Here is a 12,567-nt window from a genome sequence, read left to right on the forward strand (position 1 = left end):
GAATAGTTCTTAGTTCTTCTTTAAATGTTGGGTTGAATTCCCCCTGTGAACTCATTCGGCCCTAGAGTCTTGTTTATTGTGAGGTTTTTGATTGCTTCATCAATTTCCTTTCTGGTTATGGGTCTGTTCAGGTTTTCTATTTCTTCTTGTTTTAGCTTTGGTAGTTTATAAGGTACCAGGAATGCATCCATTTTTTCCAGATTGCTTAATTTGTTGGCATATAGTTGCTCATAATATGTTCTTAAAATTGTTTGTATGTCTTTGGTGTTGGTCATGACCTCTCCTCTTTCATTCATGATTTTATTAATGTGGGTCCTCTCTCTCTCTGATAAGTCTGGCAAGGGGCTTATTAATCTTATTAGTTCTTTCAAAGAACCAGCTTCAAATTTCATTGATCTGTTCTACTATTCTTTTGGTTTTTATTCCACTTTTTTCTTCTCTATTCTTTATTATTTCTCATCCTCTGCTTGGTTTAGGCTTTATTTGCTGTTCTTTCTCCTGCTCCTTTAGAGGTAAGGTTAGCTTGTTTATATGAGACTTTGCTAATTTTTTGAGAAAGGCTTGTATGTGCTGTACACTTCCCTCTTAGGACTGCTGTTACTGTATCCAGAAGGTTTTGAACAGTTGTGTTTTCATTTTCATTTTCATTTGTTTCCATGAAGATTTTAAAGTCTTCTTTATTTTCCTGGTTGACCCATTCATTCTTTAACAGATGACCATTTACCTCTGAGTGTTTGAGTTCCTTCCAAATTTCCTCTTGTGATTGAGTTCACATTTCAAAGCATTGTGGCCTGAAAATATGCAGGGATTAATCCCAGTCTTTTGGTATTGGTTGAGATCTGATTTGTGGCCCAGTATGTGATCTATTCTGGAGAATGTTCCATGTGCATGTGTGAAGAATATGTGTTTTATTGCTTTAGGATGGGATGCTCTGTATGTATCTGTGAAGTCCATCTGGCCCAGTGTGTCATTCAAAGTCCTTGTTCCCTTGTTGATCTTCTGCTTAGATGATCTGTCCATTGCAGTGAGTGGGGTGTTTAAGTCTCCTACTATTATTGCATTATTATCAATGTGTTTCTTCAGTTTGATTATTAATTGCTTTATGTAATTAGATGCTGCCAAGTTAGGACCATAAATATTTAGAATTGTTAGATATCCTTGTTGGATAGACCCTTTACGTATGAATAGTGTTCCTCCTCATCCCTTATTAAGTCTTATTTTATATATATATATATATATATATATATATATAACATAATATATAATATATAATATAATATATAACATAATATATCATATATCATATATATTATATTTCTTATAATATAGACTTTGGTTTAAAGTCTAATTTGTCTGGTATGAGGATTGCTACCCCAGCTTTCTTTTGATGACAATTGGTATGATAAATGATTATATCCCCTCACGTTCAATCTGGAGTTGTCTTTAGGTCTTCTTTTGGTCTCTCGTAGACAGCATACGGATAGATCTTGCTTTTTTATCCAATCTGATACTTGTGTCTCTTGACTGGGGCATTTAGCCCATTTACTATTGAACAATACAAATTTAGTGTCATTGTATTACCTATAAAGTCCCTGTTTCTGTAGATTGTCTCTGTTTCTTTCTGGTCTGTGTTACTTTTGGGTTATCTTTTGCTCACAGGATCCCCTCTAGTATTTCTTGCAGGGCTGGTTTAGTGATCATAAATTCTTTTAGTTTCTATTTGTCTGCAAGCTCCTTATCTCTCCTTCCATTCTGAGTGACAGCCTTGCTGGAAAAAGTATTCTTGGCTGCATATTTTCTCATTTAGTACCCTGAATATATCATGCCAGCCATTTTTTTTCTTACATCTCAGACTGAATTCATAGGTGTTCAGAATGATTTGATAGTTATCTAGCTAAATTCAAGGGACCAAATGAAACGATGCCCCCTATTCTTCCACCATCCTGCCTCCCTCCATCCTAGTGAGCTTTGATTGACTGTTGTATTTTTTGTATAAAACCTAATTCTCAGGTTTTAGCAGGATGATAGGATATTGGAAAATAATCAAGAGATTGAACAAAAGTTTTATGCTCTGTTAAGGATGATTTGTATTGGCCAATTTATTTTTTCTGCCTCTAGAAATTTCTTTTCTTCTAGAGGTCAGCCCTTTCAACTTCTCATTGGAAAGAAAGTTTCTGGAATTACCAGTGATCTTGGAATCTGCCACCTCTGAACTCTAAATTCTGCCTCCTCGGACAGCAAGACTGCTGAAATCTGTGCTCAGGGTTTATTCTCCAAGACAGTGTTTTGACTGTCTCTCCCCCCCCCCCCCTTATTTTTTTAGGTTTGTCTTATACCTCCCTAGTACAGGAGTTAAGTCCTGAAATGAAATTGCACTTGAAATTTTAGTCACACTTCTGGAGACCCTTCAAGTCCTAATTGCCTTGGGAACTCTGAATCCCAACTATTTTTTTTCAACCTCCTATCAGATTGTTGTAGGTCTTAGTTACCACTTCCTCATTTATCTCTATTCTTTAAACTACACATTGGCAAAAGCCTTGATCAAAAATGTGAAGTAGGATGTGGAAGTCATTGTGGTACTCCAATGTTTTCTCTGGATTCTTAGACCCTTAAGTCATAAGTGGCTTAGATTTTCTCTGAGACTCTCAGTTATTTCATATATTTAATCCAGATTTTATAATTATTTGGGGTGGATTGCTCATCTAATACTAGCTCTTTTTTTTTTTTTAAGATTTTATTTATTTGACAGAGATCACAAGTAGGCAGAGAGGCGGGCAGAGAGAGAGAGGAAGGGAAGCAGGCTCCCTGCTGAGCAGAGAGCCCGATGCGGGGCTTGATCCCAGGACCCTGAGATCATGACCCGAGCCAAAGGCAGAGGCCTAACCCACTGAGCCACCCAGGTACCCCTAATACTAGCTCTTTTGTCATGGCTGAAAGCATAATTTACCTAAACCCAAATTTTTGTCACCTGAAACCTTTGAGGCTGCTGAAATATCTTCTTACCTCCTCAGAGTCACAGGGCAATTTAGGCTGAGGGAAAATAATATTAATCCAGTCAGAGATTAATTTGAGTTTGGAGATCATCATTTATAAGACCTGATTCATTTCCAGTTGCCATTATTTCTAGTTCTTAGCTCTACAGATCTCAACTGAAAGCCTAGGGTGTAGCCTATGTTGATGTGACAAGGACTTCAATTTTTGTCTCTGCTATAGAGTGAAACTACAGAATGCTGTGATTAGTTCACAAATTCCTACCCACCAACTTTGATTTGCTTCAAGTTGAAAAGTGCCTCTGAATTTAATGCTTATCTCTTCATAATTCCATGCCCAAATCTGAGGGTTTTCATATCTCAAATAACTTTGAGGATAGATAGAAAGATAGATAGATAGATATCTTTGACTTATGATGAGATTATATCCCAATAAACACATTATAAATTGAAAGTATCATGAGTCAAACATGCATTTAAGTCATCTATTCTACAAACAACGTAACTTAGCCTAGCCTAACTTAAATGTGCTCAGAACAATTACATTAACCTGTAGCTGGGCAACATCATCTAACCCAAAGCCTATTTTATAATACAGTGTTGAAAATATCATGTAATTTATTGACTCCTATACTGTGAGTCAAAACCAGCATGGCTATATGGGTACAGAATGATTGTAAGTGTATGGGTTTTTACCCTTACATGGCTGATTGGGAGCTGTGGTTTCCTGCTGCTGCTTAGCATCATGAGAGAATATTTACCACATATTTCTAGCCCAGGAAAAGAGCAAAATTCAAAATCCAAAGTACAGTTTCCACTGAATGTGCATCACTTTTTAAGGATTGTAAATAAAAAAAAAATCATAAGTCAACTATTATAAATCAGGGATCATATGTGTGTGTGTCTTACTAATATTTGATCCAGCACATCTCAGTTTTTCTCAGAAGGAAGTTTGTCAAATACGAGGTAGTTCTCCATAGGTAGAAAGAGAACTCTCTACAGCCACTTTTGAATAAACACTGCAACTACTATAGCTAATTTAAACTTCACAGATTTGCATCTTGAATTTCAACTAAATAACAGTGTTCATCTCTCAAGCTTACAAGATAAAATTATTTTGACACATAATGAACAGAATAAATGGTATTGGAGACTTTTTATTTCATACCACCAGCATTACAGAAATTTGGTTACAATTTGTCATCTATAATATCCTTTCAACAAAGTAAGCACATCCTTCTTTCAGTTAGAAGTCATCTTTTTTTCATGAAAACACATGGATAACAAATAATTCTAATTTAACAAATTATAAGCATATTATGCAATATCAGAATTCTGTAATATTATTACTTTGGCACATTTTTCATTAAGGGAAATATTTTTATTTCCTATGAAAAGTATGATTAGGAAACATGCAAATATATTTTGTATCTTGGCCTCCAATGAAATAGAATTACAATACTGTTAAGGAGGAATTGAAATATGTTTATTTTCATCCCAGATGTACAGTTGAAAATTATAAGAAGAAAATATATATGTTTGTGTTTCAGAAGAGATACACTCTGCTACTTCCATAATTGTCAAGCTCTTCCTAAAGAACTCTAAGGGGAAATTATGATTCTCATTCATATTGCCTAGATTTTATCACAGTTTTTGTTTACATCTGTTAATATGCAGCTAGTGGTATTTAGCATTGATGTTGCAGATTAGGAATGTAGAATTTCAGGGCTGGATCATTGCCTTCACTTTTTTCAGAGTTTAAGATTTACCTTGTACTATCAGATCAATGTGACCTTACCTTACCAAGTTCCTGAAACCCCTTCCACAATAGATGTGTTTCCATTCTTTACAATTGCTTTTTAAAAAAAAAAACAGTTACTGTTTATTAGCTACATATAATGTTCAGGCCTTCTTTAAAGAACTTCAAATCTGCTAGCACACTTTCTCTTCAAAATAGCTCTAGAAAGTATTATTATCCTTCTTAGAGTTTTGTAGAGATTGAGCCACTGACGGTAAGGTTTGGGTCATATAGCTCATAAGTGGTTAATCCATGATTCAAAATCAGACAGTTTGGCTTGAGGCCAGGGTCTTAACTAGCACATTAAAAAGCCTACTTAGATTATTTACTGAATTGTCTATTTTACTATGTGTGAAATTGGCTGTTTTCTTTGCTAGATGATAAACATCTCTGTTTTATGGTATACTAATTTAGATCCCTCAATGACAAGCAACAGAAGTGTACCCTATTAACAGAAGAAAATAGTGAATTTATTGAATGGGTATATAATACCTCAAAGAATTTAAGTGTGATCTGAAGAGCATTATGTCAGAAATGGCAATAACTAGGGCATCAGTAGGGTCTAATTAACAAGTATTAGTGGAGAATTTCTTTAGAGTATGCAGAGCCATCTATTCCCTGTTCTGTGTTGTTGTTCAACATTCAAATTTCAGTGAGAACTCACATGACTGACCTGTCTTGGGTTAAAAAGGAGCAGGAAGAAAGTTAATTGTACTAGCAAGATAAGATTATGTCTGTGGGAAAAGTCATATTTCCGAAGCAGTTTTGTGATGCTATTTCCTAAAAGATGAATAATGGAGGCTGGGAAGGCAAAAGTACCTAGGATTCAATTCATAAAGCAAATGCTTCACCACAGAATATGAAGAACCATTTGACAATAGTTATATGCTACACATAAGAAATTATCACCTAAAATTCTTCACTTGTTAGGCTAACCAGAGTGTGTTTTCCTTTATTAGATAATTATTTCTTTTAATATACACAATTTAAAGTTGTATTTTTAATATTTTTGTATCTCCTACAATATCCATTTTATAATCAGTAAACTATAATAGTAAAAATGACAACCATTAAAAATGTCTTCATGTACTGTTTGTTTAACATTTTCACTGTGCCTGGGTGGCTCAGTCAGTGAAGCTCCTGACTCTTGGTTTTGGCTCAGATAGTAATCTTGTGGTCATGGGACTGAGACCTGTACTGGGCTCTGCGCTAAACTCAGAGTCTGCTTTATATTTTCTCTCTCTCTCTCTCTCTCCTGTGTGTGCTCTCTCTTTCTTTCAAATAAATAAATATTTTTAAAAAACAAAAATAGCAATATTTTCATTAGTCATATAACTCATGTTAGACACTGTAGTGAGATACTTTCTAAAAAGACACAGAAGACATTGTATTCTATTGGTTAAGAGCTTTTTAAAATATTTTTAATAATTTATAATGGTTTGCAGTATGAGATTCATGACTTGAAATTATAAAACAAAAACAATTGATAGTTTGAGACAAATTGATTTCCATGCAAGTGAAAAATTAATTGTGTACTAATTATTTTAAAATTACATCAATTCACAGCACTCAAAAATAATGAGATTATGGGAATTTGAAATTTATACAAAACTCCCATGAGTACCACATATTACTGCAATTTCAATTATTTTATGCATTGTAATTATGTAATTTATCATTCCATACAGGAAATTTTTGAGTCTGAAAGTGAGTGCTATTAATAATTACTCTTGGATCACAGATCCTTTAGTGGCCTTAAAGAAGGTAAGATTTTTGTAAGTCACAGGAAGAGATTTAAGATAGAGGACTGGGAAAGGAATTAAAGAGAACATTGGCATAGTCCAAGAATAGAGAACATTATCAAGGCTAAAAATAGTGATAGTAATGGAATTAGTATTGGAGAATAGAAAGAACCTAATGTAAGAAGCTAATATCTGAATCTGGAAGACTTAGATAGTTCTTCTGTCTCATTATCCATTTAGGAACTGTCATGGTTGTTAGTATTCTTCATTACATTCTGTGTGTATCCGTCCACTAAGTAAAATTTCATAACCCTTTTGTCATAGGACAACTATATGTTTTTGATGCATATGATTTATAGCAATTTAATATCTGTGTTGTCTATTAATGTTATATAATAATCAGTGAGAAGCTAACTGGACTGAAATGTATCCTTGGTAGCAAGATTTTGAGACACCTTGATGAAAGAGTTTTGGAGTGTTCATACCTAAGTGTTAAGCAAAGATACTATTTATATATATGTTCTTCCCAGTACCTCTTCTCACAGCTTGCAATGGCTAAGGCTGGTTAGTTGTTAAGTCAGTATGAGAAAGGAAAACCCTGAAAGGTATTTCATGAAAGGAGACAATGTCAACTGGAATTCATTAAAAAAAAAAAAAAAAAAGTTCTCCTTAGAATTGAGTCCCCGAGATTAGTAAAGTTTCCTAGGAATCCAGTAGTCAGAGTAAAGGAGTAACAGGGGCTGCAGAGCAAAAGAAACCATAGCTACAATTAAAATAATACTTTGGCATATATTTGAAAATTTAAATTTAAGATAAATCATAAAGAATTTTGTTCCACATTCAAAGAATTTTTTAAAATATCAGGAGATACCTGTCCATCTCTTGGAGCTTCAGTAGAATATTGACAGGATGAAAATTATGCTTAAGGAATATTACTTTGGCAGCAGTATAATGGGCATATTGAATGGTTAAGCAGGGAGTTGAAGCTAGAATGAAGAATTAGAGGGTCATTCATAGATGGAGTCATTTTAAACTGTTGTTTCTGAGTATGCAAAATGTTCAAATATTGGCACTTTCATATAGGTAAACCTAATAGTATTTCTAGATATAATGTAATAGGGTAATAAAGTGATGTTTTTGCGACAATAGAATAAAAGAGATAGGTGTAAAAAAATTGCCAATTTCAGTAATCTTGTTTCAGTAAAGTAACAGCATGACTTTAACTGCTTTTTGGAGCTTGCTAGGTATGAATAGAACATCTTTGAAAATAGTTATTGTTTACTGAGTACTAAGATAAGCCCAATATACTCCTAGTATCTTACATAGATGAGTTCATAGAATTATTATAATAACCTTAAGAGATAGGTATTATTATCACACTCATTCAATAAGTTAGGAAACAGATGTACTGAGAATATTTCCAACTTGCCCAAGGTAACACAGCTAGTGAGAATAAGATGCAGGACCAGTATTTGAATCCCAGGTGAATCTATAGTTCATACTTCGAATAGCTAAAATACACTGTTTGGATTAAGTTTCCAAAACATCTTTTCCACATACAGCACTAATTGCACATCTATTTACAAGTAAAAAACAATAATTAAAAATAGGACTTATATTCAACAAAATTGAAAAGTAGATGAAATCTGATTTTTATTCCTAGAAATTATTCTCAGCAAATATTATTCAAGATCACTAAATCTTATTAAAGTCTGTACCATATTCTTTCTCATTTCAGGCTCTACCACTGCGATCAAATACATAAATTAATTAAAACTGTATTTTTAATGTTTGTAATGGCTTCCTTTGTTTCTTTATGGTGAATATTTGCTTTATAACTTGGCTTTGTTGGCCTAAACCTAAAGAAGTAATCAATTTATAAACTTGAGAAAACATATCCACATGTCACATTGGAACAAAATTCTCAAATCTTACAATAAAGATGACTGATATGTCCTTGTAAATTCTACCCCCTAATGTTGAACTTTCTTGATTGTAAAACAAGTCTTTGTAAGTATATAATAATAGCACTTCAGGGATAACAGAAGGAAAGAAAAAAAATAGGGAAAAACATAACAAAATTTTCAGTTATTATAGAATTTAGCCATTCTAATGTCTTATGAAACAAATTAATAAAAATCAGGTATAATTTATATGTGAAGCAAATTTATAGCTGGAAAATTCATAAACGTTTTTTAACTTGAAAACAAATTTCAAAAGTTAATTAATCTTTAATCAGATATAGAAACAACAGGGTCTCTAAGAATATTAAGAAAAAAGTTTCTCCTAGTAAAAACAATATCACCACTTCTTTTTGAATGATTAAATTCATGTCTCAAAAGCTCCAGTTTATATGGATAATGTAAATATTTGAGGTACCCTCACACACACACACACACACACACACACACACACAAAATGACCTGCTAAACATCCTAACATCATGTTACTCTGTTCTTTTTCTCTGTGTCCTGTGTTCATCTGCCTCTTATTTTCTCTTTAGCTATGGAATTTTCTTCTGTTCATTTAATTGTGCATCCGTATACTGCTTCTTATGAATTTGTGCATTTTCTTAATTTAGCTTTTAGTTTTTTCCAATGTACCATGCCTCTGTAGCTTGGTTCAAATTATAGAAATTTGTCTCATAGTGGTTATATGTTTCATGTCCTTATCTGAAGAAATAATATTTTGCAAGTCTCAGTGTTAGGGGGGAAAGAAAAGGAAATGAAATAATTTTTATTTACTTAGCTCCAAGCAATGATGAAATTAGATAAACTGAGAAGAAAGTCCTTATAACTTTATTAATTAATATCTTTCTTTAAACTGTGGAATGTATAATATAATTATATATCTATAATATAAAATTTAGTATTTCTTTACTGCTTTAGAATTTGTAAGGCTGGGTGCTTGGGTGGGTCAGTTGGTTAAGTTTCTGCCTTAGGTCTGCTCAGGTCATGGGATCCTGGGTCCTGGGATGGAGTCCAGCATGGGAATTCCCGCTGGGTGGGGAGCCTGCTTCTCCCTCTGCCTCTGCCCCTTCCCCCTGCTCATGTGCACTCTCTCTTTCTTTCTCACTTACTCTCTCACTTGCTTTCAAATAAACAAATAAATAATCTTTAAAAAAAAAAAAAAAGAATTTATAAGGCTTTCACATACAGTTTTTCCTAACAGAGAAATGTGGACCACTCCTCTCCACCCAATGCTCCTTCCATTATTTTGCCTGTTACTTTCAAACAAGTGTCATTGTCTAATGTATTGATTCTAATCTATTATATCCATTTCCTTTTTTATTTTATTCACTTGGTTTCTCTCTACCCCAATCCTGTCAAATGATTTAAGATTTTTGAGAACATGTATTTTGTTTTGTTTAATGCTATGTCTGCAACAACCAGAACATTGAAATGGCACATAGCTGGAAATTACTAAATAATGGCTGAATGCATATAAAATGAAATTATCCCAAACTTGATTTTATAAATGAAGAAAAAGTTAAGGATATAGACTTATCCTAATGATACAGAGCTATTAGTATAGCGATAGTATTTGAACTCATTTCTCCTGCTTTTAAATCCAAAATCCTATCAATAAGTATAATTGTCCATCTGTTGATTGTTTCCCATTTAAAGGCTTAAGATGTGTTTTTCAATGTGAAAGGAATATCTAGTTAATGAAAACATTCAAAGGAAAAAGGGAAATGATTCTAAGGTGTATTTTCTGGGTATTTTTGTTTGTTTTACTTCTAGAGCAGATTCCATAGTAACTGAGAACTCAAGAGTCATCTAAATAAATCATCCCAAATTAAAGTATATAGCATTTAAATACTGAAAAAGAGAGACCCTTGAAATTTTTTGAAGTGACAAGTGGAACATCATTTCTAGCAATGGATTTCCTGTAAGTGCAAGGCCTTTCTGTTTTGTTACTACTAAATTGCTACAGAGGCTCTTATAATATAAAACTCAAATAGACAATGAACTGTAGTTTTAGTAGGAACTTAGAGTGAATTGGATGTATTTTAAACACTTATAAACAATGAAAAGGGAGAATTATAGATGTAGTGCAATTTGCTGTGCAAAGTTTAAACAATGTGACTAAATTATATGCAAAATGATCATATTTTGAAAGGAAATAACAAATGCTGTTCTGAATGAGAGTACCCTGCTCATATTTTGGGAAAAACCTCTATAGTTTTTTAATAAGTAGATCCTTTACCACCTGCTAAGTTAAACATTGCCATATTATTTTACTATAGATAGAAAAAATTTAAAAAGCAAAGCTAATATTCAACATCTTTTTTGAATATTTTCCATACTAATTTTAATTAAAATGTTTGTAATTACTACTATTGTGAACTATAGTTTAAAAATTACTTCTAAGTTTAGATCATACATTACCCCTAAGAATGTGTGTTTTATATTATTATGAATCTTATGAATAAATAAAAATGTATTTTAGTCAAAATTCCAAATCTTGGGTAATAGAGAATATTAAAATATCATGATCAAATTTATTTTCTAAAGCCAAGTTTTCATATTTCTTGGAATAATATGATGTTTTCAAGTGAATTAATTATAGTTGCGTTAAAAGAAAAATGTTTTATTTTGTTTTTTAATTACCTTAAAAAGACTTTTACTATTCTCAAGTTTAGCTGGCTGAGCAAAATAAGTTATTTAGTTGTGGATTAATCAGTAGAAAATTTGAAGTTTTATTTTTTTATTTTTTTTAAATTTTTTTTTAAATTTATTTATTTGTTAGAGAGAGAGAGTGAGCGAGCACAGGCAGACAGAGTGGTAGGCAGAGGCAGAGGGAGAAGTAGGCTCCCCTCCTAGCAAGGAGCCCGATGTTGGACTTGATCCCAGGACGCTGAGATCATGACCTGAGCCGAAGGCAGCTGCTCAACCAACTGAGCCACCCAGGTGTCCCGAAAATTTGAAGTTTTAAACCACTTCTTTCTTGTGTTGTTTTCCCTATAGTTACAGAACTTAGAAAGTTGAAGCATATTTTGTCTGGTGGTAGATGTAGGAATGGAGGGAGGAAGGGTATCATAAGAGGCAGAGATAATATTTTTGCCATTTGCAATTACATGCAAAGGGAAAAACAAATATTATATATATGATTTCTTTCAAACCATACCTAGTTCTTTTTGTTCAGATAAAACCTAAAAATAGCAGCCCTATGAATTTACTGAAATAAAGTTGCTTTGGAGTGCATCTTCAGGACATAGCCACTTTTTTCTTCTATGTCATGTTTTTTAGGAAATAATAATAGCTAATATTTACTGAATGGTTACTATGTCTCAGGTACTTTCTTAAGCTTTTCATATAGTTGAAAGAATTTAAACCACATGAGAACCATATTCAATGGAAGTGATTTATTTCCCCAGTTTTCTCATGAGGGTAGTAAATACCTTTCTCTTGATCACACTGATAGCATGGCAAAATGAAGTTAAGAATTAATGTCAGGAATTTCAAAACCAAATGGTTAATGAACACCTACACCAAGATATCTTGAAGCATTAAGATGAATATTTCTATTGTCAATGCTCTTTTGTAACTGCTCTTTAATATTTTATATGAATATAAATTTATTTTAAAATATGGATTTCTCTGAGAAGCTTCAAACATTTTTTTTAGTATTCTACTTTGAAGCCAGCAATTTAATCATGATATCACATTTTGAAACATTACTATTATTTCTGGCACATTTAAAAATTATTTTCTATTTTATTCATTACTTTACTTACCAAATAATGCCAGACTACATTGTCCTTGTACAAATTTAAACACTGAAAATAAGATTAATGTCCTCCTTGAACAGGTTCCCAAGCTCAAATAACCAGTTTTACATTTTTTATTTCAATTTTTTTCTTTCTTCCAATTCTCAAATTTTTATAGGCTCCATGAAAATATATATTAGTGTTTGTTCATATGTATGTTTATATATGGTGGTGTGCTCTAAATGTGTCTAGAATTTTTTTTTTTTTTTTTTTTTTTTTTTTTAAAGATTTTATTTATTTATTTGATAGAGATCACAAGCAGGC

The sequence above is a fragment of the Martes martes genome (genome assembly GCF_963455335.1).
Source record: "Martes martes genome assembly, chromosome: 3".
Lineage (NCBI taxonomy): Eukaryota > Metazoa > Chordata > Mammalia > Carnivora > Mustelidae > Martes > Martes martes.